This window comes from Glossina fuscipes, unplaced genomic scaffold (genome assembly GCF_014805625.2).
Source record: "Glossina fuscipes isolate IAEA_lab_2018 unplaced genomic scaffold, Yale_Gfus_2 60, whole genome shotgun sequence".
Taxonomy (NCBI): domain Eukaryota; kingdom Metazoa; phylum Arthropoda; class Insecta; order Diptera; family Glossinidae; genus Glossina; species Glossina fuscipes.
Window position 1 is genome coordinate 2807031 of NW_023998432.1, and position 26104 is coordinate 2833134.

At 30.9% G+C, this 26104-nt stretch overlaps 1 long non-coding RNA gene across 1 annotated transcript; it reads right to left on the reverse strand.

The window, feature by feature from the left end:
* Positions 1-2317: 2317 nt before the first annotated feature.
* On the reverse strand, positions 2318-22781 carry LOC119637530. The gene is made up of 3 exons (XR_005247272.1): positions 22376-22781; positions 15263-15264; positions 2318-2330 (listed from the first exon to the last, which is right to left on the reverse strand). It is a non-coding gene; the product is annotated as an uncharacterized LOC119637530 (long non-coding RNA).
* Between the last annotated feature and the right edge of the window lie 3323 nt (positions 22782-26104).

Below are 26104 nucleotides of genomic sequence, written 5' to 3' on the forward strand. Positions count from 1 at the left end.
AGTTCGTACTAAGGTTTTATTAATATATCCTAGACTAGAGAAGTTTAGTGTAAAGAATGAGAAAGGTAAGAAATTTGTGATCGATCGACTGAAGATGAATCTGATCCATAATAGTTATCAAGTTGTCTTGTAAATTATCGGTCTGACAAATGGGCGATTGAGATCATTCACATTTTCAGATAATTAAAAGACTATCATTACACAGTCATTTGCATAAATAATATTTTTAAATGTTCTTTTTCAAAAGTTTATATAAATTTTTTAACTTTTTTAGCAAACAGATCATGCCTATGTTTAAACTTGTTTAGTGGTTAGTACGAATTAAATAATTTTTTATCAAGTTTTAAACGTAACGTAACGTATAGCATTATACTGATAAAACATAGCGTAACGTAGCGCAACGTACCCGTGCAAAACCAAGGAGTATTGATGGTATGATCTGGATGTAAAATAATGTAATAACTAAAAAAGTATCTTTACACAAATTCAGGGGCGTATATGAAATATTTTATATTTAAGATTTTTAATTGCCGCAAGCTCCGGTTTCATCTGCGAATGAATGGATCAAAAATTGTAATTTCTTTTATAGGTCTTTCAAAATGTTTTTATAACATTTTTTGAGAAATTGCTTTTCATAAGTTTACTGAATTTCAGAAGGTTTTTGTAATACGGTAGGACTCTCCTCGCATCATAAGCGGGCGAATATGTACTATTTTATTTCGTTTGCGTTAAATAAAATTAACCTTATTTTTTATTATTTATTTATATTTTATATTGTTTTATTGATTTATTTATTTATTTTTTTTTTTTTTTTTTTTTTTTTTTGCAATCAAATACACGCACAGCAGCACATACACACATAACTTGAGTATTCTTTTTGTGTTTCAGTTTTTTAGTTTAAATTTTTTTAAAAAAATTTCATAGGCCACGATCATTGACTTTGTATATTCCTCTCTCTTTCTCTCAATCTTATTTTTACCCTCTTGTTTAACGTCTCCCTCGTCCACTCTCTTTTCTTATTTCATTGCGTTCATTGTGTTTTTTATCTCTCCGTGAAACCTCAAAACGTTCATATACACTCGCTCACAAATACATGTGGTTATGCACATATAGGCACAACACAAAAAATTTGTGTCCACACATGTAAACGCATTCATATCTTCTTAAAAATTTATATTTATTTAACAAAAATAAAAAAAGACGATGCATTTAACAACCAACACAATTTTTGTGTAATATATATAACACAAAAAGGAAAAAAAAAAAAATAAAATAAAAATATAACAATTCAAAATTTACTATCGTTGTTGTTGGCGTATAACTAAAGATGATATTTGCCCTACTGGTTGCGTGAGTGAGTGTATGTGTGTGCACTTTTGCAATTGTAAATGTAAGCAAATAACAAATAATAGGATCTAAATGCATTTAACGCACAATAAAATAAAAAAAAGAATAATAATAATAATAATAATAATAATAATAATAATAATAATAATAAATAACTAAACAAAGAAAAAAAGAGCTTTATGCTTGATTTTGCTGTTGTGCTGTTATTCTCGTTGCCGCTACGGTTCATTCGTCGTATCAGTCAATGACAATATTATTTACACTCAAGGCTTTCTAGTACATGCCTGTAAATATATATACATACCTTTATATATATATATTTATATTTATATATATATATATATATATATATATATATATATATATATGCGTATATATACATATGTTAGTATGTATCTTTGTTCGCTTACCCATATTGTCCATCTGTGCGTCATTCATATTCATTTACTATGTGCTCATATATATGTATACAGTTTTGTGTGTATTCATTTGGTTTTTATTGCGTGTGTAATTAAAAATAAATAAATAAAAATTATAAAAAACAAAACAAAAAAAGAAACATTGCGTTAAGATGTCAAAAATATTTTAACATCTTGTTTATATTTTTGAATTTTGTTTTTCATATATATGCAACTTTATCCATTATTATTGGGAGGCATACTGTGTGTTTGCCAAACGGAAATCAAATGTAAGTTTTTTATTTTCTTTTCTTACTCTTAGTTGACTCTTAGATGTTAATATCAAATATTTGAAATCAAGATCAAGATCAGCAGAGTAGTAGGGTAATGCAATCGAAATGCTTGAAAATAAATTTGAAATTTTGATAAAGCAACTATTTTGGCACTTGACACAATGATAGTATACTAATTAAAAATAACAAGACATTATAGGATACAGAGATTTGCTAAGCGGCTTTCAAAAAAAATTTCAGAAAATTTGAAAACAGTGCAACAGCCTTAGTTGAATTCACAACGAAGAGAAATCTGAACTTACAAAAGGTTTTTGATTCGACTATGTTCTTATTTTGTAACAATTTTAAAACACTTTCACACATAAGTTGAATTTATCGATAAAAGTATTTCCTCAATTCATCAATATGCTATTAATGGTCACAACTAAAAAGAACGCTGTGATTCTTATATAAATTGTATTGAGACGATTTTATCTAATGAAATCAAAGAGGTTTTCGGTATTACTGTGTACGTTTGTATAATCATTTTCCGGTCGCGCGGCATCGCCGTATGCTTTTCAGATTTAACCATTACAGCAGGTGCGCAAAAATTAACCCCCTTAGGGCATTGAAAATTTGATAAAGAACTTTGAAGGAAAACTAAACTCCAACGTTCGTAGCACTTGGCGCTAAATAATCATGTAATACGCTTTAGTGAAAAGCTCTTTAATTATTTAAGCATTTTCAATTAAAGTGAGTTGCTGAAATTAACTTTGTATACACCTAACTTCTTTCTTTTTTTATATGATCACTAAAATCTTAAGGGAAAGCTCCTAATTCTTTAGTAAATAAGCCCAAATAATATAATGTGGATTCTAGATCGACATAATAGTTGGTATAAGAAATATAATATCGACATATAGAGGCGACATTAAAGTGCAAAGTGCTAAAGTTGATATATGTGTTTCTTGTGTTTAGAACGTATCGTTTATTAGATTTTTATATAATATATAACATATATAAAAATATATGAATGAACAGTGTACAGAAATACATTGTTTGGCTTGATTTTCAGCTGTTTACTTGTTTGACTGCTTATCTATCATATATACCTTTATATATCGGCTAGATCCGTTTACGCTGTTTTTGTAACTTTGCAATACCATCAGTCAAAAGGAAACACGAAAGAAGACAAATGCCAAACAAGACGTATATATATATATATATATATATATATATATATATATCACTAAATAGAACGAAGATTCATTATTTCATCGGCATATCTTTAATATCATATAGATACCATTTCGTAACTAATTGCAAAAATTAAAAACCATATTTCCATGCTCTGTCTGCATAAAAGGTTCTTTGGTAGTTGTGAGTGAATTTTTGAGATGTGTGTTTATGTGATTTTTGACAAAGACGTACGAATTGGATATAAGTATTTTAATAAAGAGGAATGAGATTAAACATCTTCAATGAAATCGTAAAGTTATGAGTAAAAAAGGAAAAGAAATTGATCAAATTTATAGGTGATCGTTGAGTGAGAGTAAGTATCTAATACATTCATGCAAAAATTTTATATTTCAGCCGTGACACCAGCTAGGCAATTAATAGTCAATAAATCTAAACTCTTCTAATTGCGTTGGTCAAAAATGCGCATATTTAATGCAGCCTCTGATGTTTTACAAACATATATGGTAATAAATATGTTATAATATATAATAAACAAATCGCAGTTATTTCCGAGGTGCAATCGTAACTTCCTAATATCTTAATAAACGTCGTAAGTGTAATTACCTACGTAGTTACTTATGACCCAGTTAATTAATCGTAGTAAGTAGCTTGTAAAATATTGATGACAGTACTTATTTATCTAATAGCTCTTTTGTTAGTTTTAAGCATATTTCTGGTCAGATTGGGCTCTTCTTCGACCTTGATCTATGATTATCAGTTAAGAACATTTATGGCAATCCACATATCTTGGATATTTCATTTTACGTACATAATAAAATAACACTAACCGGCAATGCATGGACGAACGGATGGATGCGCGGATAGATGATTAATTCCCTCCGGAATCCTAATTAAAAATACTTAAATTTATATAGTTTGTAATGAATATGTCGATATATTACGATCGGAATAACAAAACTAGCGTACTTGCATTCTTCGATGCGGGCCGTTTATAGCTTTGATATTTAAATATTTGATATCACTTACATGCAGATGATAGAAATTAAGGATAGGATAGGAATTAAGGTTGCAATCTATTTCGAGATGAATTTGTTTTTAAGTGTTTTGCTATCTTAAATAATTATAAAAGGGCACTTGATAAGAAGATATATGATATGTAGCGTGCGCGATCTTTTGGCGCGGTTTTATTGAATTAATACAAATATTGGGTCATCATCCATTTTGTGGTTTCCTAAGTAAACAAAACGCATTTCTGATTAAAATTTGGAGTTATTTCTTTCACACTATATTGTTGGGGACCTTGCCATAATTCGTAGAATACAATACATTTATACATTTGTATAGCGCATTGAAATTGTTCAAACTAATTACGAAAATAATGAACCTACGTTTCTGCTTTGCGCGTATGGGATGAAATCTACATTTAGTTAAATAACTTTCGGGCGAAGTTTGTGGCCTGAAAATCTCGTTTTTGGACATGACAATTGTTGTTCCAGTAGTGAACTTTCACAGAAATCCAGAGGCGATCATTTATTAACATGAAATCATTTTTAAATAAAAATGTTACCAATCAATATCTAAAATAGGAAGAAAAGTCATATTGATATCTCTTAATGTTAACAAAGAGAAAAATACTTATTTGAGGATCCAAGGTGTCATATATCGACGCATGTATATACATATATATAAATACGTATATAGAGCTAATATTGAACCCTTTTTATAAGGTAAAAATTAAGAAAAGCAAATTTTATTTTCGATGGGTTCTGTTTAGTATTCAAATCGGCTGCGCTTATAAGGTTTCTTTCGAAATTAGCAACTTTCGAATTTCTCAATGAAAATAGACTTAAAGACTCAAGTTCGATTTGAAAATTAATTTTAAAATTTTCAATTGAGTACGTGCATTTACTTTTCTTTTCGGATAACCTAAACGTGAGCCTCATTACTGAAGGTGATATTCAGTGAAAAGTATTTGGGTTTTATACGGACATTGGCGAATTTGCCATATAAAAGAGTGAGAATCATTGTTCAAAATTATATGTGAACTAAAGTCTGAGTAAATATGTAGGCGTGGAGTATGTTCTGCATTCAGACCATTTCTTTCAAAATGCAACCCTATCTGTCGTATAGTTAATTTTGTAGAACGATTATATATAATCTATGGTGGATTTGTTGTCATGTAAAACTAATTATTTATCTCAATTGCAGCGACTCTTTCACTTTTTATAGAATGAATTCTTGAGTTTCTAATGAAAATGCATTTCGAAATGGTACAGGGATAAAAAAGAGCAAAGATGATTAAAACAAGCCCTGTCAGATGGACTACCTACTAATTTCAATGACAATAGACAATAAACTTTTCTTCTTTTATTTCGCTTAAAACAATAACATTTTTTCATATATTAATATATTAATCATAACTTTGGGGTTTTTAAAGGAATCTTAGGATAATTAAAATTTTTTAAATACACTACGCATACCTGTTCGGAACAGATTGGGATTTCCTTTATTTCATAATGTGTATATAAATGCGCATTATTCAAGCAGTAAAAGATATTATCCGACAAATTAAAGCTTCGATTTGAAAGAATAAATAGATAATAACTCTTTCTGAGATGATTGCTCAAAAAGTGGAGATTAGATCAAACCAATCATTTAATTTTAAAACTCCGTCCTCCAATTAATTGGCGAGTAAAAATTAGAAACCAAATCTTACGACGAAGATGGTGACTGCGGGATTTTTAAGGTAAAGAGTACCTTGCTTTGGTAAGAAGCCGAAGATGATGCGATTCAATGTCCTTATGTTAATATATATATAAATAGGTTGAATAGAGCTCTTGATAATTTAACATTCCCGGTGTGAAAACTATGCATTTTATGCGTATAGTTTTAATCGGAAGCATTAATTTACTAACACAAATCGCTTCTCGGGGCTTTTTGCACTATTTATTTTTCTATAAAATCTCAAGAAAACAAATGCTCACGATTTTTGTTATATTGTAGAAGATACTCTTACAGAATTTTCTAAACTCAACAGATCAAAGTTAATAATGTTTTGAACCGTAATGCTCGAGGAAGCATTACCTAAAAGCGCAGATGTGCGGACGACTTAATTGCCTTTAGAATCTTGCTCAATATGTTTTCAAGAACTTGTTGTCGTCTTTCCTAAATAAATCCCAGCTACTTAAGCAGATCTAAAATTTATGTTGATGCACTTAAAACTTTAGATTAATTTGAAAAAAAAAAAAAAACAAATTAAAATCAAATATTTCGTAGACCACTGAACGAATATTATTGGTTTATAATATACATGATATCCATCTTCGGTGTTCGATTGGCATTTCTGAGATTGGAAAGGCATAACAGCGTAACTCTAGATACGTATGTTGGACTATATATGTGTGACTTATATGAAATAAGTGAAGTCTCTTAGTCTCTCTCACGGTGCCAGGGAACATAATGTCAGCTACAATGACCATGGCATTTAGATAAGAAGTCAAAGAATTCTTAAATCGTAAATTTTTTTAGATTAAAAATTTTTAACGAAAATTTTTTGATTAATAACATATATTTTGTTAAAATTACATAGTATTTAACCTGCATAATTTTGTAAAAGTAATTAAGAAATGTTTAATAGATAAGCACTAAGAGACTGATGGAAGTGAGATGTCTCTAGCCTCTTTTTATCGCAATTTTTAAGCGCTAAGATAACTTTTCTTGTAAATTTGTTCACGCAGGACTCATATGTAAAAAAGATAAAAAATTTGATATAACTTGAGTTCTGCTGTTTTGCCTTTTGGACTTAAATATATATATATATATATATATATATATATATATATATATATTGTTTTACGTTATACATGCTTTCCCTAAATTGAGTTTCATTTTGGGTCTTTTACTTTTGGCTTACCTTAGAGTTAATTTTTGTTTGAAATGAAACTTAAAAAAAAGAAGAAAATTCAATTCATTTATCCCGCGTAGTTATTCCATATTTTTAAAATCAAATTTTAAGTTTATGATCATTTCTCATTTTATAATTAATTAAATATTGCACATGTTTTGAAGAAAATTACTTAAATATTTTTTACAAATTTTATTGTAGTTATTAGCGATATATTATTGTCTGTCTTTTTTTTTTTTTTTTTGATTTATGATAGAAATCTTATGATGTTTTCTTAAAAGCACAACAAATACAGAGAGAAAAAATGTTGATATTTTCTTATTTTGTCCGTATAGACACGCGCGAACTTAATCAGCAACAAACAGCAACTAATGTTGCTTGTAATATAAAAAAACTGAACAACATTTAAGTGAACCGAACGGCAGGACATAGGACTAAGGACTAACTGACTGAGTTTGACTTGTATATCTTGACTAAACAACAATACCAACAACAATAACAATAATAGCAACGAAACGGTAGCACTTTGTTAGCAAAGCAACGCGTACAAAAAATTTACAAACAAATATTGAACACTTGCTGGGCTAAAATGTAACTAAGCAGCAGCAGCAGTAGCAGCAGCAGCCATCTCATAATACTGCTTTAAAATCACGCGCGTTATTCAGTACAACGTATAATAGAAAAGTAGAAATAAAGCCCACAATTAAATCTCGTAAAAGTTAAGTTGTTGTGCGTTACGTATTTTTATTTTTATTTTCATTTTTTTTATTGTATTAACTAAATTCTAAATGATTTTAACTTACATGTCCGCAAAGGAATCGTTATGAGTTTTATTAGTTTAGGATTAATTTAGTGCGGAATAATTGGCGAAGGCAGACTATGTCCTTTGACGATGTTAGCTGCAAACATGATTTGCTGAATGTTCGAAAAATGTAATGCCGCGTACTTATCGCAACTTACTACAACGGTAACTGAAAGTGTTTTACTCTAAACATTATAAGCCTTAAATTGTTTTTCAGTTTATATTTTATAATATATTTTCTCCTTTTTTCCACTCCCCTCATTATTACATGATTGTTGGCGCTGCCAACGCAGCAGCTGCTAAATGCGCCCATAACCATTAAAAAATTCATTTATATATCACGCAACCAAAACTACCAACCGACCGAATACACTTTTAGCCACCCACTCGCCTATCATCCACTAGAGCAGCTTCTCTCATTTATATCTAGCTCTCTGTTACATTTCTTTTACACCGCGCTCACTCTTACATTTTAAAATATTGGGAGAAAAGGATGCGAGATTAAAAAATTGTGAAAAAAGTAAAATAAAAAATTATACCATGGATGAAAAAAAAAATCATACTCGCGTGTATAAATTTCACATACACACACACACACACATACACAGACACACGTGGAGAGAAAAGTACACATTGTAACAACCCTATTATGAATACGAACAGATTTCCTAAGAGCCGAAACCAGGCGAAAACCTCGCCTTCACGCTCACACTATGTAAATACAACACTGTGCGAAAAGGGGCAACTAACCCACTCTATAATTCCACGTATAGTTGTAGCCGAGCTAAATGAATTGAAGGGGGCGAGTTTTGTGCGGCGAAAAGCGAATCGCATTGAAAATAAAAATAACCAACCGAAAAAAAGGATAATAATTCTCCCGTTTTTTGCTGCGCGTTTTTTAATTTTATTTTTGTTTTATATGTTTTTTTTTCTTCCTTTACTATTTATTTGTATTTGTTGACTAAAATGAGAGAGACCCGAATACTCTCTTTCTCGTTCATAAACGCACACTATTAAATATTCCCGCACACATTCGCCAATATTTCATAATAAACAAAAAATTATGACATACGTTAAAAATATAATTCAATATTAATAATAAAAGAAAAAAAAAAAAAAAAAAAAAATATATATATATATATATATATATATATAAAGAAAAAAGAAGATTATTCTCCTCGATTAAGGACACCTCCAAGTATCTACGTACTTCAACTATTAGAAGATGTTTTACCCGCAACTAATCAGATCGGCATTACATCGAAAACCACACATAAATAAAAGTTATAACGAGCTTTTTTCTTTTCTATATTGTGATTATTTCACTGGACGAACGGTAACCGGCAAAGACCAAACGGTAACTGATTGTAAGATGTTTGGTGATTTCCTAAGAGAAGTGCTTCTTATTGTGTCCTTCAGACAGTGAAAGTAGCAACAGCAATAATAAAAGCTATGGTCGACGTTGCAGCGCGACAGAGTAAGGAGTCAGCTACCACAAATAATATTTGCAATAAGCTCCATTATCACACTTAAGAATGGACGTTGTTATAATATTAGGGTGGCTGGCTGAGTAACTGCTTGCCTTCCTGACTGACTGCCTAACCGTTAGCGGAGCTTGTATTGCGCGAAATGCCAACTTAGAGAAAAACCAAAGTCACTAAGAACTTATAACTATGTGCATAACTGCAAACATAACAGAACTGTTGTCTATCGTGGAAAAAGTAAGTAAAGAATAGAGAAAATGTTGGAAAAAAAGCACAATAAGAAAAATAGCAACAGTGTGCGCTTAGCCAAAAACCTCATAATGATATTTACGAAAATGCTGCGAAGAAAAGAAAAACAAAATATTGTTCTTAGCGTCGGATAGGTAAAGAGACGGGGAGATCAAAACACTGACACACAGAAAAACAGAAAAAGATTTTCAGCCTTGCATATTACATACTTTGCTATTTTATTGTAAGCAGAAGTAAGGCAGCGCTATAAATAGTCAACTAAAAAACCTGACAGCCAAATGAATATGAAAGATATGGATTAGATAAATGAAATGATTGGGAAAGTTAATAAGGGCCATCGCCAGCCTATAGCAGACTTATGTGTCTAAACTTCTCGAAAATAAGGTCTATAACTATATTTTTAAACATATACAAAAAAAAGTGTCTAATCTAGAATGAAAGGGATAATCTAAACGAGTTTTAATTATAAGAGGACGTCCTTCAAGTTGCTTTGCTTAATTTTATCTAAATAGGTGAAGATAACTTTACTTCTACTACCAAAATTTGAATTAAGTCTTTAGAAACGAGTGGTATTAGTAAAAAAAATTTCAGAGGAGATGTTATTTTAGAAATTAAAATGGGGCAGAAAAGATTAAAATTAATTGTTAAAATATTTCACTTCATTTTTTAATCAAAAAAGCTAGACCGATATATTTCTATATTCTGCTAATGTTGATTAATTGTCCTTTAACCTTAAATAGATCACGTCGAACGGTTTAATAAAAGTGATATTTGTTTGCACCCTTCCTGAATATGTCGCGAGAGATGAGTTCCGTTTCATTTTGGCATTAATTTATTGTCTCGCAAAATAAGTTAGTTTCAGTTCACAATGCTGTGAAGAAAGAAAAAATTCGGTTTTTTATTTGCAACGTGTCCACGACGCCACGTTGTTCTTTCTTTTTTGTACACTTTGATTTCTATATGGCACAATTTCTTGCTTTCTCTACTTTTTCTTTTGTTATTTTATGTAGACTCCGTTACCGGCAAACACACAACTGAACTTAAATGCATATTGTGCGTGCTTGCTCTTATCCTGTTGAAAGAGACCAGACAGTAAATGCCAGCGACTCTGTCGATGTACGAAATATCCAGTAAACTTAGATACAATTACAGAGGTGTTTGGTGAGAGAAATACAAATATATAAAGAAAATATAATAACAAAAGTAAGAAAAAAAAAAAAAAAATAAATAAATAAATAAAAAAAAGAATAAATAAAAGTAAACCTTGAAAAGAAAAAAGCAAAAGCAAGAACACAGAAAATCTTGCGGTAGAAAAGTAAAGGGGCATCAAATGAAAAACTTAACGGTAAAAGCACAAATACCGGTGTATCGGTATATAAGAACAACAATAATAATAATAATATTCGCTCTCAATACGTCTAGTTCTTAAGCAAACATACAGTCAGCGGCATAATGGGTCTTATTTCCTCTTTTACTTAACTTTCTTTTTTTTTAACTTCAATTTTATCATCACGTCACGAAGGTCATTTGTCCGTCTAAAGGGAGGGAAAGGTATTAGCAATAGGGGATATGCTATCAACATAATCATCGTCACCATAAACGTTTATTACTACACAATGATTGTTATGTCTGCATGATGTATATTTTGTTTCTTAACTTCTGTTAGTATTAGGTTTATGAACGTTAGATAATGTGACAATATGGACAGGCAGGCGTAATTGCCAAAATTGTCGCTGACAGATTAATGAGAACCCCTTCGCAAACGTATGTCCATGTATTCAAATGTATAGACAGACATATAGAAAGATTTATAAACTTTACTTAGTGTGATTTTAAAGTTTTTCTTAAAAATTTCCGGAAGTAACAAAAACAATACATCTAAAACATGTAAGAAAATTATATTCGGTTGCAACCGGATCTTTTATAGCCCTTACCATTATATTATGGAAGATTAAAAAAATTTGTATACTCTATAATATTGTGTGGGCGTGGTTGCTTTTTCTATTTTTGTTGAATAATCTTGTGGATATTATTGTGTATCTGTTGTAGTTAATGAGAAAGACGCAAAAGACACGGAGAGCAAAAGTGTTCTTAGGTTTTGTTGTGTACACGTGTGGGCGCGTCTTTTTAACTGTTTTTTCTGAACGGGAGAGCGTCTACCACAGATGTTATACAGTTTCGCAGACGGGCAAATGGGCGGACTAGCAGACAGACAGGCGAACACATGGACTTGTTTAGCTGCATTCCGAATTTGAGGCTGGCCAAAAATTGGTATACTTGATGGAATTTTTGAAGCTTGCTTTTGTGTTTTATAAAATAAAATTAAATTATAACGTACTATAAAATTGAGTAGTCGTGGTCAATTTTTTCCATTTTTGAAGAGCTACTACCGCATCGCCTATAGAATCTATGTTCTGGTGTAGTTTATGAATAATGAACAAAAAACCATTTTTTTTTTTCTTTTTGAAAAACAGAGACGTTTTGCAGTTTATGTAGGAATGTAGGCGTGTCCCTCGCCATATTAAGCTCATTTTCAATACCAATACTGCTTGCAACCTCCAATGTGTCTGCCAAAATTGAAAGTGTTTACAATAGAAAGACACACAGACAGACAGACGGACACGCTTAAGTGGATTTAGAATTTGATACTGATCAACAATATATATAATTGGTGGGATCTTTGAAGCTATCTTCTGGGCGTTGCAAATGTTTTGATAAAACGACTATACTTCTCAATCTCCACCGATGGGTGTAATACACGTAGCAAATTGTGAAGGATTCCTGCGTGTGATCAGCTAAAGCAAGATTTCCCTCCAAAGCGAACTCGTTTTTTTCGTCTAAATGCTAAGCGTTCGTCCGTTTTTAAAATTTGGAAACAAGTATCAAGCAATGTATATAACGCTTAATTAACGACATTTTCAAGCGGAACTAAATCGTTTTTATTTGCATCTTCCTTCTTCATTTCATGCAAAAAGAAAGGTTTAGGATAGAGTTGTCGGTACCCAGCACCTTATTTCAATATCTAAAAACTGCAAAATATTTTGATAGATTTTGGGACGCCAATTTACTGATCACGACCAGTATTTTACATTCTTTTCGGATGGCCTTGGGAAATACTTGCTTGTAAAACATTAAAATCAAATGTAAAATCAAATTTTGATTAAAAGTCATTTCTTGGATGAGGAGAAAGAACCGTACAAACTCAGCGTTGACCTGGAAATTGGTATGAAAAAAATTTGTCACCGCTTTGCTGATTTAAACCGTAGTCGCACGGACGCTGATGGTCCTGAACGCAGTGGGCGCCCAAATATAAAACGCCCAAAAAGTAAAAAAAAAATACTAAAAAATATCAAGAGGCCCCTGAAATTTACTGTCGATAATCGAAAAATGAATTTGCCGTAAATAGCTAATATTTTCTGAAGATATCAAAACGCTATCGGCTATCTTAAAAAAAGAACTGCGACCAATTATCTAGCACTTTTGGGTTGATTGAAAGACGAAATTGCAAGGAACGCTCCTAAATAGCATAGCAAAGTGTATTTTCATAAAGACCATGACACGCGTCAAAGGTCGAGGGGTACAAGCGGAAAGCTGTATGCTCAAAAAAAAAAAAATAGTTTTCCAAATGCGACATGACCTCTCAACCAAGTCCAAATTGTGATTTGCAGAATTTTGCTGCTCTTTGTTTATTTTTCTTTTATTTTCTCATCCACTTTCATTAGTAATGTTTGATTTAGCCATTCCTTGGAAGCACCCCAACAGACACAATACCTTCTTGGCGCCACTAAATCGATGCGATGGCACTTTTTCATATAACTTAATTTTTGATTCATTTCGGTTGTTTACGCCTAGACGATGGTCGTTTTCGGACAATTATTAGTATCGAGTTCATACCAAGTTATTATCGCTTTGAGTAAAGAATTCGTTAAAGTACAAGAAATAATTTTATCAAATTTTGGATCTCTCGTTAATTTGTCTATCCTATGTGTTTTTGAATAAAAGATGCATGGGGAAGTGTTAGCGCAAATAAGCCCTTTGGCTTTTTTTTGGACGCTGCATGGAATTATACTATGATAACATACTTAAAAATGTTTACAATTTCTAATAGAATATTTACATCGATCAAAGAAAGCGAGTGCATACAACACAGCTTTCACCCTCTTTGCAATGTTACACGCTACTCTCTGCAAACCTTACCTCTTAGACAAATATCTGTATATCAATATATGCAGCTGTCTGCTTTCCCGAATTGCAGTCTTAAGGATTTGTCATAAGGTAATAAGGAAAATTCATAATTGTCGTGCATAATAGAGAGATATACTGTGAATTAATATGGCCCATGGAAAAGAATTTGCTATTAATTTTTCCATGTTCTTTCTAAAGAAGCGTTAGATTTATCAAATTTTTTATATCGAACCGCTCGCTCGCGGTGCAAAAAGAATAAAGAACACTTTAACTCTACGCACTATCGTTGAAAAGAAAGACAAGATGAACGAGGCACCTAAGTTCAGGCAATTTAACAGGAACTCGAGTGAAAAGATTATAAGAGAAGGAAAGAGAGATAAGATTAAGAGGGGGAGAGGGAGAAAGAGAGCCAGATTGAAGTAGTGATACTCGCTCAGCACGCAAGAAAGCTTTTCGACTGTTTTAATTCTTCTCTTTTTACACTAGGCAATGAAAACGGCTTATATGCGTTCCTTTGTTCCAATATAGCAATATGTAAGAAGTATTTTCGTCCTGAAAGATCACTTTAATATGTCCTTTATGAACGTTTAGTATTCTTTATTATTTTGCATTAAGTCTAAGAAATTTTTAATTGATTATATTTAGCTGATTTCCTTAAAACCAAATCATCATTTTCGAAGCAGTCTTGTTGTCGCTGACCTAGATGATAAACTACAGCGTAAATTTTTTCTCTGAAGTTGTACTTTCCATTACGAATCTTCTCCTCTGAACTTTTACTTACGCGAGTGAATTTTAATTTGCCCAATATTTAACTTTTCTTCTATCCTCTTAAAGGTTTCATTTTAATCATTAGCCAAATATATGATATCCTTATCTATCATCGATTCCTATTGAGTTTGTTTTTCGAAATATTTTTTTATTGTTTTAGCTATTGTGTTAATCGATTTAAAATTTTAAATTATCTAAATATATGTTCATAAATCATAAACTCAGATCTCTTTATTAATATATTTTATTATTTACGCATCTAGTCAGTAGACATTGTAATCTTTACCATGATAATTCATTCAGTTTCATAATTATATAACATTGTGTTTAAAAAATAAGTTGAATTTTCTCTTTAAAATTGGCAGACACTGTGAAATCATGAAATGACTGTCTCCAGAGTAAGGGGTTTTTTTTATGGGTTGGTAGTACTGTCTTTAACATATAGAGTTTCGGGTCAAAAAATTCAATTGTAATTTGGCTTTTCCGAGCACAAAATTTGTGTTCAATTTTGTTTCCGGAAGGAATGAATATTTAGCACCGGAAACACTGAGGATGTGAGAGAATGCCTTGAATGATGAGACTAAGTGGTACAAAGATTTCAAAGAAGACCGAGAATGAATTCAAGACGAATAGCATCCGGGAGCACCACCAACATCTAATGACGAAAACCGTACCGAGATAATCAAAGATTTAGTGAGCGAAAATTGCCGATTGTTAATTAGAGGCTTTAGTGATGCTGCAGCTATGTCATTTGCGTCAACCTGAATGAATTTAAAAAATGCTTTTTGGCTCAAAGCTCGTGAGATCTTAATTGTTTTTTTTTTAATATTTAAATTTTTTGAAAACAATTTTTGAGCATTTCCTCAAAAACTTGCTCTACGCCGTTGCATAATCACCATATTCACCTAATCTAGTGCCGTGAAATTTCTGGCTGCTCAACAAAGTCAAAAAATGTCTGCAGAGACACCGTTTATGGTCGACTGAAGAGAAAAAAGCCAAATGGAACGAAATATTGCAACCCATCTAATAGAACAACTCTCTGACTGTTATGTAGGTGCATTATTTCGAACGACGACCGAGGGCGATGAAATTGATTTGGGAGAATAGATATATATATATATATATATATATATATATATATATATATATATAATAGGGAGAACTTCTTTCACTTCATAAAAAAAATCAAGTTACGCGTTTGATCACTTTGGCAGCATATATTAATTTATAAAATAAAAACAAAATAAATAAATAATTTCATGACGTATTGCTGTACGGTGTGATAAGGTGTCTGAAAAAAATAATATGTCCCCAGCGTTCCCTCAACGCTTTGAACTGCCTTATGTTGACACATTGACCATTATAGAGCAATATAAATGATACTATATGCAAGGAAGAAAAATGTCATTTTTTATTTTATGACAATCGTTCGGACTTGATTACTTTATTTTATTGGAAAAAGGGATCTTTTTGCGAAACGCGGGAAGAAAGAAGGAATCATCTTGTAAAAATGTTTTCAATATCTAAAGGGAAATTTCAGACACCTTGCAATGTGTAAATAATTTTGATGGGCAGCAAACTCTGAATCTGTTCGTTCGGCTGTGTGTATGTCTGTAAAATGTTTACGGTTCGTTCGAAATTAGGCAAAAAGATTAAAAGTTTTTGCATGCATGAAAATGGGCTATGTCGGTCAAAGGATACGCACTGAGTATCGTGAGATCACTTTTATTTTTAAATGTTAAAAAAATGGGTTTTCTGGATATAAATATAAAAAATTCTACTATAGATCTATTCTATTCTATAGATCATTCTACGGTATCTGTACAAAAATGGGAAGTCACGCCTAGCATTACAGAGATTTACAATTTCACTATTTTTCGTAGGGCGTCCAAAGAAGAAAAATTAGCAAATTCTGGAAAACTCTACGTAATCTACATATGAAGACTACTCTTCAACGTAAAAAATTTGTTTTTAAGATCTAGAAAGTTAACGAGTTTCACTTGGAAAGTAACCCTAGTACATGTTTCATATTGGGGATGTTCACGGAATCTGGCCACAGCAAAATCGTTGCTTCGCGCATTTTAACGTTCTCAAATAAGAAAATATCGCTTATTTTGGCATTTAGTACAGAGACTTGTACGAAAATTCCATCCTGGTGAGTAAAGAAATTGGAACCTTTCCTTTTCGAGAAACATTTTATAACTTTTACAAATTTGTTATCTTGGAAGAAGCCAAAAATGAAGAAAAACTCTAAATAGTGGATAATGATAGTCCTCCTCGACGTTCTGGTGTCTACTTATGCTAAGGTATATTCTGCAGGGCATGTTCTGTTCCATCACATAATTCATAAAAGTGCTGCAACTCTCATAACTAAAGCTAGAGGTATACTGCCAGCTGTGAACATAGCTTGTAAAACGAAACTCGAAACTGTTTTTGTGAATTATAGCGTATTCGTGTGAAAAAATATCTGGAATTCCGCGGTTCTGAACTGGACCATCATTAACCAATTAAAGCTGCTAGTGCTCAACTTTGTTTGCGTTTAGTTAAAGAATTTATTTCATTAATTTGAAATAATAATAATAATAATAATAATAATAGTAATAACAATAATAATATCTTTAAAAACTTCTAATACTCTTCTAAAGTGAAATCCTGGCCATATTAATATTCTCAGTGAAGACTTTGCAGACAAGTTAGCTAAAGTGTCTCTTTCATCCAATCCCCTTCCACGTTGCTAACGAAATATTTGATTAATTGTGATAAAATACCGAATCTTCCGTCGTACCAATTATTAATTTTAAAGCGATACAAACTTTTAAGCCTATTAAAAAGAATTTCAAATTGTAAATCACATGTACTTATAAACTCTTACTATCTTTAAATATTATATGTCATTCAATAAATTTGTGGTCTGAAAAATATATGGTAAGATTATCGTTAGACCAATACGATTTCTGGATACTACTGACCTTCAACCGATGTCAAAATTTAATGACGCTTTGAACATTAGTTTACAAGTTATAGTTGTTTAAGTGATATTAGTTCTTTTGTTGCTTGTGCTTTGGGTTTTACCGGTTAATGTCCGCTAGGCTGATAGCTGATTCTGGGCTGTGGTGGCGAGGTCTTTCTCACATACTGTATGGAGAAAAAATGGCAAATAGCGCTCTGAGCATTTTATTGTCAAAAGTGAGCAAACACCGGCACCAACTTCGAACACAACTTTCTGATGGGCAAATATTCTTGCGAAATAGTAAATATACTACCTTCTGGTGTTCTTAAGGTGTCAGCTATCTGACGCAACTTTACTTTTCTATTTTCCGGTTTTATGAAATTTTTGTTGTTCTTAATTCGTTGTTGTTCGAATTCTACTGGTGTCCATATGACTTTGCATAAAATTAGCAAACTAATCGCATACTTATTCTTTCGACACACAAGAGCCATCATCACAACTTTCAAGCCAATACTGAGTGTTCTTCTCATCAGAAGGCAATGTTTTACCAACAAACAGGACAACAAACGATTTTTGAATTGTGTTGAAAATTGCAAAAGTAATGTCGCTAAAATAATTGTAACTTGTAAACAAATTGCAAGAAATGTGAAGTGAAATTCTGACACGTAAACTTTTCACTATTCAGAAGTCCAATGGGTCTGCCAACAGTGTTGCCATCAGACCGAAGACTTATTCAGTAATGTATTAATTAACAATACAGTTTAGTTTATACAAGGCTTAAAAGCCTTGTAACTATAACTTTCCCCTTTTGTTTTACCTTATAATTTTAATTATAAGCAAATTCTTAGTACAAATATCATAAATATATAGAAAAATTTGTACTGATGTACGTTTGGGCAACTTGATTCGCTTGTCTCTAATTAATCGATTTATCAGTAAATTTATGCTCAATATATATTTTGTAGTATAATAGTATACAGTATAGTAGAATATTTTACAAGAGTTTTGATGATTATTTATATCTATTAAAGGCGAAAAAAAGGAAATTAGCACTGATGGTTGTCATAACGATATAAACAAAAGCCGACCGATATTTGGAATAGCCAATTCGAGTTCACTTATAGTATTTCTAAGACACGCACGATCGGTGTGGAAATGTAAGTTAGTTTAGCTATGTTGTTCAATAATTATTTGTAAGCATAGTTTTCGATTTTTATATTGAATTTTTTCTTTCTTTTCAAGATAGTTACAAGCTGTTCGCTCGTGCTTTTAAGTCTTTTCTGTGTACAAAAAATATATTAACGATTAGTCCCATATTTTTTGTATCGGAAAGTAAAGAGTATACTTTTCTACTTTGATATAACGTTTACGATCTCAAAATGTTGCTTAGAACAAATAAGAAATTTATATAGGTTAGGGGAGCGCGGAACACAATTTCCAGCTTTCCTTTTGAATGAAGCTTAAAAGCTCATATCGAGAATTGTGGATTGCTATCCCAAATTTTTATGTAGAGACAGCTTCACTGGAAGAGGGACAGAAGATGGACATTGATTAACTGACTGATGTTAATCAAAAAGATACGCGTTTTAAAGGATCTGTGATGAATGCCCTAAAGTTCTAATCCATCCCGTTGTTATGAATTAGAAACTCCCCCGATTCTCAGATTTCTTTGTATAATACGATTATATAACTGTTTTTGCTTGTGCTTGTTAATCGTTGGAACGTCATCTGAACAGGATGCTTATGTCAGCTATTACACAAATTAAAAATTCTCAAAAAAAATAAAGATTATATACTTAAGACAAATGTTTTTTTACGCTTTAAAAACCATACACTAAAAAATAAGGGAGGGGAGGAAATAGTAGATAAGAATAGATTCCGATTAAGTCGAATATAATTTCTTCCTTCGTTCTTTTTATACATATTGTATTCATACTAAGTGAGAATGCAGTCAATTCTTTCTTTGTATCGCGTGAAACAATAGGCATAAAATGGGCGTAGAAATAAAAAATTCTTATTGAACCAAGTGTGTTTCTTAATCGTTTAAAGAGTTTGCTTAGAATCAAATCGAAGAGTCAAGAAGGCGACATATGCAAATTACCTATACATGTACATTATGCACTATGAAAATGGGAAAAAATATGATTTCATATACGACATATATATATGTTTCATATAATACGATAGTTTCACGATAGAGATAAGATGACTTTATTGCTTTCAATATAAGCTAATATGATGGGTATTAAATAATACGGTCGAAGCCGAGTATAATTTCGCTTTTGTTATTTATAAAAGCCTGACTAAATTTTATATAAAACAAACAAACATAACAATGTATATATATGTGATGAATACTTTTATTTCACATACATGCCTCACTATATAACCAGCCGTAGATGACATTAAATAACAGTTGAAAAGGACGTGCCCTCTGTTTGTCAGCATTATATTTGTGTACTTCTATGTAAATATATGTAGATAAATATAGAGAAGAGTATAAAAAAAGGAATTAAAATTAAAAACAAATGAAAAAACGTAATCAAAAGTAGCAATTACAGCAACAATAGCGGCATACTATGCTGTCTATGTGAAGCTAAATTTTTTGTGTAGAAAATTAGTTAAAAATTTATTTCCTAACCGAATGTACATGACATTCATAAGAGGAGCTTACATTCACGTAGGGCCCTAAGCAACATGAATTCAATTCGTATCGTATATATGGATGAATTTAATGAGAAATTTTTTAAATACCCAAAATATGCTACTAATATACGTTATATTTTTTTAAAAATTAAAAAAAAAAATTTTTTTTTCGAAAAATTCTTCTAAAAAATTTTCAATGAATGCTGACAATTGTAAGATATTAAAAGCTTTTAGCACTCTTAGATAAATGTCATAAACGTGGGTTTAATGAAATTTGCCTATGTGCTTGTGTTTGTTTTTTTGTTTGTATATGAATAAATTTATTATTAGTGGGCGTTGTTAGAAACAAAAAAAAAAAAAAAAAGAAACGTTACAATGTAGAGGCAAACTTTCAACACACATACAAATAAATGAATGAGCGAATATTACACATATAACTGACAAATTTTTACTTACGCCATTCCATTTATTATACTTAGAATACATATGAATGCGATGATATATATAAATTTATGTAAAAAAAAAAAAATAAAGTTGGATCCCCATTAGAGCAACTGCTATGGCTTTGGTTAATGTTTGTTATGTCTAACATATATGTGCACTTCGTACCAATACATAAACATATTTGCAATTTGGTTTTAACCCATACAAATACTAAAATGCAAACACACCGACAAAATGGAAATGAATTTAGAAAGTTAACCTTCTTTTCTATATTTTGCGAGTTTATGCATCTACGCATCCATGTACGTGCCTATCTATAGCATGATGAGCGCCTTACATAATTTGGCTTACGTATATACAGTATATTTATAGAAGTATGAGGAACTGAAAATTTTTAACATGCTTTGTAATTTCTTTATATTTATACATGGACACATGCATAAACACATACACGTATATATATATATATATATATATATATATATATATATATATATATGTATATATATATATGATTGTAAATACGCATTGTACAGTTGTCTACTTTACGCTAATTGATAATTGGTTTTGAAAGGGGTAGGGGGTGATAAAAACACATATCATAGATGCTATAAATACTCTCCTTTCTTATATTAATGATGATATGATTACGTTTCGAAGGTTAAATCTTCTAAAATGCCGGCATTATTTGCCACGTCTTGAAAATATGAGACTCGTTGCTATATGTTGTTTATATTATAGAATCACTTAGTATATATTGGCGCTTTTACGGTTTCTCGAATATTAGAATAACTTTGCATGCGGCAATTACTAGAAATATGGTCACGGAGTTTTTCTTATTCTCCCTCTTAGAAAGCATATTTTTCTCTTTTCTACTAGCACTATTTATTCTAATCGTTGTACTAACCAAAACTATATCCATCTGATATTGTCTACTGAGTCAGCAGCGGTAGTTATCTGTCATATTCTATTAGAAGTTCCGCTTTGTACATGATTGGATTTGAAATAAAAACTATTGCCATCCATCAAAAGTGTTGTATAAATATTTATCAGACTTATTTAGACATTTGATACAAATATTTATCCGAAGCCGATGATAGATTAGAATTGAAAGTTTGATCTAAAAGGTATCCAAATTTCTTTTTTTTATATCCGGTAATTTTGTATGCGACCTGAAAATTTCTATAGTACCTACAAATGCATGTATCGAGAATCTCCACATGTGTGAGCAGATATTTCGATTTATTTCTATATTTCTCTTCGGTTTTTTCACGGCTATCACGTCCAAAATTGTTTGTAGAAAAACAATCAAGGTTTTTGTTTTGTTCGAAAGTAACTATCATTCCGTTTAGAATTACTTAAAAGTTTATAATTTTTCGTCTATGTCCTTCTAAGCTTAATTTTTATTTTGGTAAAAAAGGATTTCATATACATATATATTTTAATATTAAGTTTTCCGAAATTTTTGCATTATGTTCTCTATAAACCTTCTCGTCGTTAGTATGAACACTAAATGAGATCATTTTATTGATTTTGTTTTGTGACATGCGTGAAAATTTAAATGATTAACAATTAATGATGTTTTAATAATCTTTTTCCTTTTGTACTTGGCTTTATTTTTACACACTTTTTATGTATGTGCTTCCAAATAAAATTATACATAAAATGAATTCTGCGTGAAATAATAGAAAATTAAAAAAAAAAAAAGAAATAAAATGGAAGAAACAGAAATAAAACACTAAAATATATATAAATAAAAATAATAGATCTCCTCTTCTCTCTATATACCATGATTTTTGATTACTTTACGTATGCATACATATACATATGCAGATAGATGGTAAACTCAGACCCTAACCTTCGACTTTAAAATATTATGTTATATGTAAAAAAGTGCGATACCATTACATATATATTAGTTACGGTAGCATATGTTTACAAGCATATAAGTCAATACATATGTATGTATGTATGTATGTATGCATGTATGTATGTATATGTATATAAAAATAAGCGTATATATAGGTATGCGTATGTATAATTGTAATACCTAACACATTACATATTAAAAAATAATGTGAAAGTCACACACAAAAATAATATACCACGCCTGTCTGATTGTTTTTAATTTTTATTTTTTTACTCAACTAAAAAAGAAAAAGAGAAAATAGAAACATGAAAAAAAGTGAATTTTAAAATGTACTCCTGTCATTAAGTTCCCCCCTCAAGCGTGCTGTCCTCCTTTTCCACCCTCTATTCGACTCGTATTATATTTGAGATTTTTTTGTTTAGTTCTCTCTTTTTTTTATTTATCTATTCTTTAACTTTTTTTAAATTTTATTTATACCTTCTTATTTTTATTTTTAAGGATAAAGATTTAAATATAATACAATCGACCCGGTTAACATTATTTTCTTTTTAATTGTCATAATGACGGCTAATGAAATTTGCATAAGCGGAAGCGGCTGAACAATAAATGTTTATTAATTAAATACAAAATACATAAGACAAACAGTTTTTAGTGGCTTTAGATGATATGTTTTCAATTTTGGTCAACTAGGCGTCACAAACAGACAGTTAAACTAAATAAAAAATATGAAGTGAAGTTTAGACGTAGTTCCTATAGAACAGACTTACTATTGGCCGCTATTTTTATTTTTTTTTTTTGATTCAACTCGAATTACAAATAGTTACAATCGTATACAAATTTACTAATATGCATTGTGATCGATAGATGGGTATCATTTTAATTTCGAATTTTTTGGTGTGTGTGTGTGTGTGTGTGTGTCAAGATTTTATTTTAACTTTTGCAACTTTGACCTCGAAGTCTTGTCTACAATAGATAAAACGACGAGCAAATAGACGATCAAAATTAAATTGACTCAAAATCAAATTTCAATTCCCTGGTTTGTAAAAAATTTCATTTTCGTGCGAAAATAAATCTAGAATAGATGTGGCCCAGCTTTCAATTCACTTTGCATCTTTTCTTAATTAAACGTTTGCCTCGTGTAGCGCCATAACCGCCTGAATTAGGTTACTAGCAAGTAATCAACGAAAGTGTTTAAATTTTTGGCACATTTTTTTAAAGTTAAGTTTCTACATGAAAAAAACTAATTACGTCTTGACAAACTCGCAGTCGTTTACAAGATGCGAGTAAAATGCTTGATCAAAAGCTGAAATCAATTAAAAGCAAATAAGAAAGTTATATTCAGTTGTGACCTCTTATATGAATCTCTTACAACTTAAACTACTAACTAACAATCTATGTATCTGTTGTATTTTATGAGTAACAAGAAAACAACTTGGAAATCAAAAGTGTGCAACATTTTGGTTGTGTAAACGTGTCGACGGTCAAGTCCAGTCCTTTCAAAAGCTTAGATCTTTTTTAAATTCTCTTGCAAGTTTGTATACGATATCTTCACTTTAGTGAGCAATTTACCTCAGATAGTAAACATTTGCGCAGACGGACATATGGACAGAGGAATGAAACGATAAGCTGAGTTTCATTCCGAATGGGAAACTGGCTAAGAATTTATATAATTTATTGGGGGTTTTTGAAGCTTCCTTTGTTGATCGTAAAGGTATTGAAAAAAAAAAAAATGAAATTATGACGCACTATAAAATCGAGTATGCGCGGCCGATTTTTTTCATTTTTTTAAAAGTATAGCATCGCTCATAGAATATACGATGAAATTTTTGTAAAAGCATTTGCTGTGGTTTATAAGTGATCATCAAAAAACCAATATCACTTTATATAGTATTGCAGTCGAAGAGTAATTACAAAAGACATTTCACAGATGGATGGACTGACAGACGGACATTTTTAAGTTTATTTAGAATTTAAATCTGATCAAGTATATATATATATACTTTAGGGGTGTCTGAAGCTTCTTTCGGCAAACGAGTTGCGAACGTTTTGCAAACATTTTAACAAAATGAGCACTTCTCTTATCCGTCGATGATGGTATATATATTCAATGACAGGTAATGTAAACGGTGTTGATTATTCGAAATTCACAGATTTATCTGATTGACTCGATATTGGTGATGCTACGATACTCATATATAATAATCTATTGTTCTATAACCCTCAAGAATTTGTTGATTGGAAAGAGAGAGAGAGAGAGGGAGAGAGAGAGAGAGGGAGAGAGAGAGAGAGATCGGATACGATAAAACTAAATTATTTTAAAGAAGAATGGATTTCTTGATGACACATGTTAATAAGATCTTTTCATCCGACTTATTCTCAATTAATTCCGTGCAGTGCTTTTTTGCTTAATAAAGGTTAACTGTAATAAGTTAACAAAATTCTTACTGCACCGTATAAAAAATTGATTTTACCTCTTCCCTTTTCATTTTGATTAATTTAGCACCTTGATTCCATTCTTTGCTATCGCATTTTAGGATCATAGTGGTGTATTCGCGTTTTATGTCTGCATAAAAATCTATATTAAAAGTAAAAATACTTTTTTACTCTTGGGAAGGTTGTAAACGATTTCAGAAAGTTTAATTTTAAGGTGAATTTGATCAATGCGGTGCCTTTCGCCTCAAAAACTTTCCCATAATAATGTAATCGATGACCTATTAGACTTAAACGCTGAACTTAATCATTTCTTGAGCGGTTGAACGTAAGTTAACATTATACTAATTACGAAAATATGATTATAAATTTTTTTTCGATTTAAGCCTTTTTATAAAAGGTACAATTTTGTAAATATTTTGTTTTTTTTTTTCTGAAACAAACTAATCACATATATTTTAATTACATGCATAAAGTAAACTATCTGGTTGATCGATTTGGAATTTATTGCCGATCTACATGAAATACAAAAATTACGGACTACGAGAAATACACCAAATAAGTACATTTTACTCTTACAAACAATGTTACTGACGCCGCGAGATAGCGGAGAATGATCGAACATTGTAAAATTTTTGATTCGCGTTTTTGAAGTTTTTTCTTTTTTTTTTTTTGTTACTTTTTAAAGCCGTAATTACGATGTATATTTTCAAACCTGATCGTTGGAATTCGATCGAAAATTTCTGACTTTTATCTCAATATTTCTAAAAAGTGAGAATAATTTCAATTAAATTCTTTTAAATAGGATTTGACGAGGAAAATTGCTGATATCCATTATAGTAATATTTTATGTTATGTTGCACATATATTATGTTCATACGAATGTATGTAACATACTTGACTTGGACTTGAGATAGGTGTACTTTCTATCATATTGATCGATTCAGAAATATTTTTAAATCAGAATCACTTTCTGAATTTTTCCGTTTCCGTTTAAAGGTATTTCGATGAAATTTGGTACACGGTGATCTGTGGTTTGCTCCAGGCCTTATTTTGAAAAGTCGTTGTAAGGGTGGTATATGGTATTTAACAATATGCCGTAGCGCATTATGGTGCTTTCACTTGTTTGTTTATTACTTAAGAGAATAAGTCCTA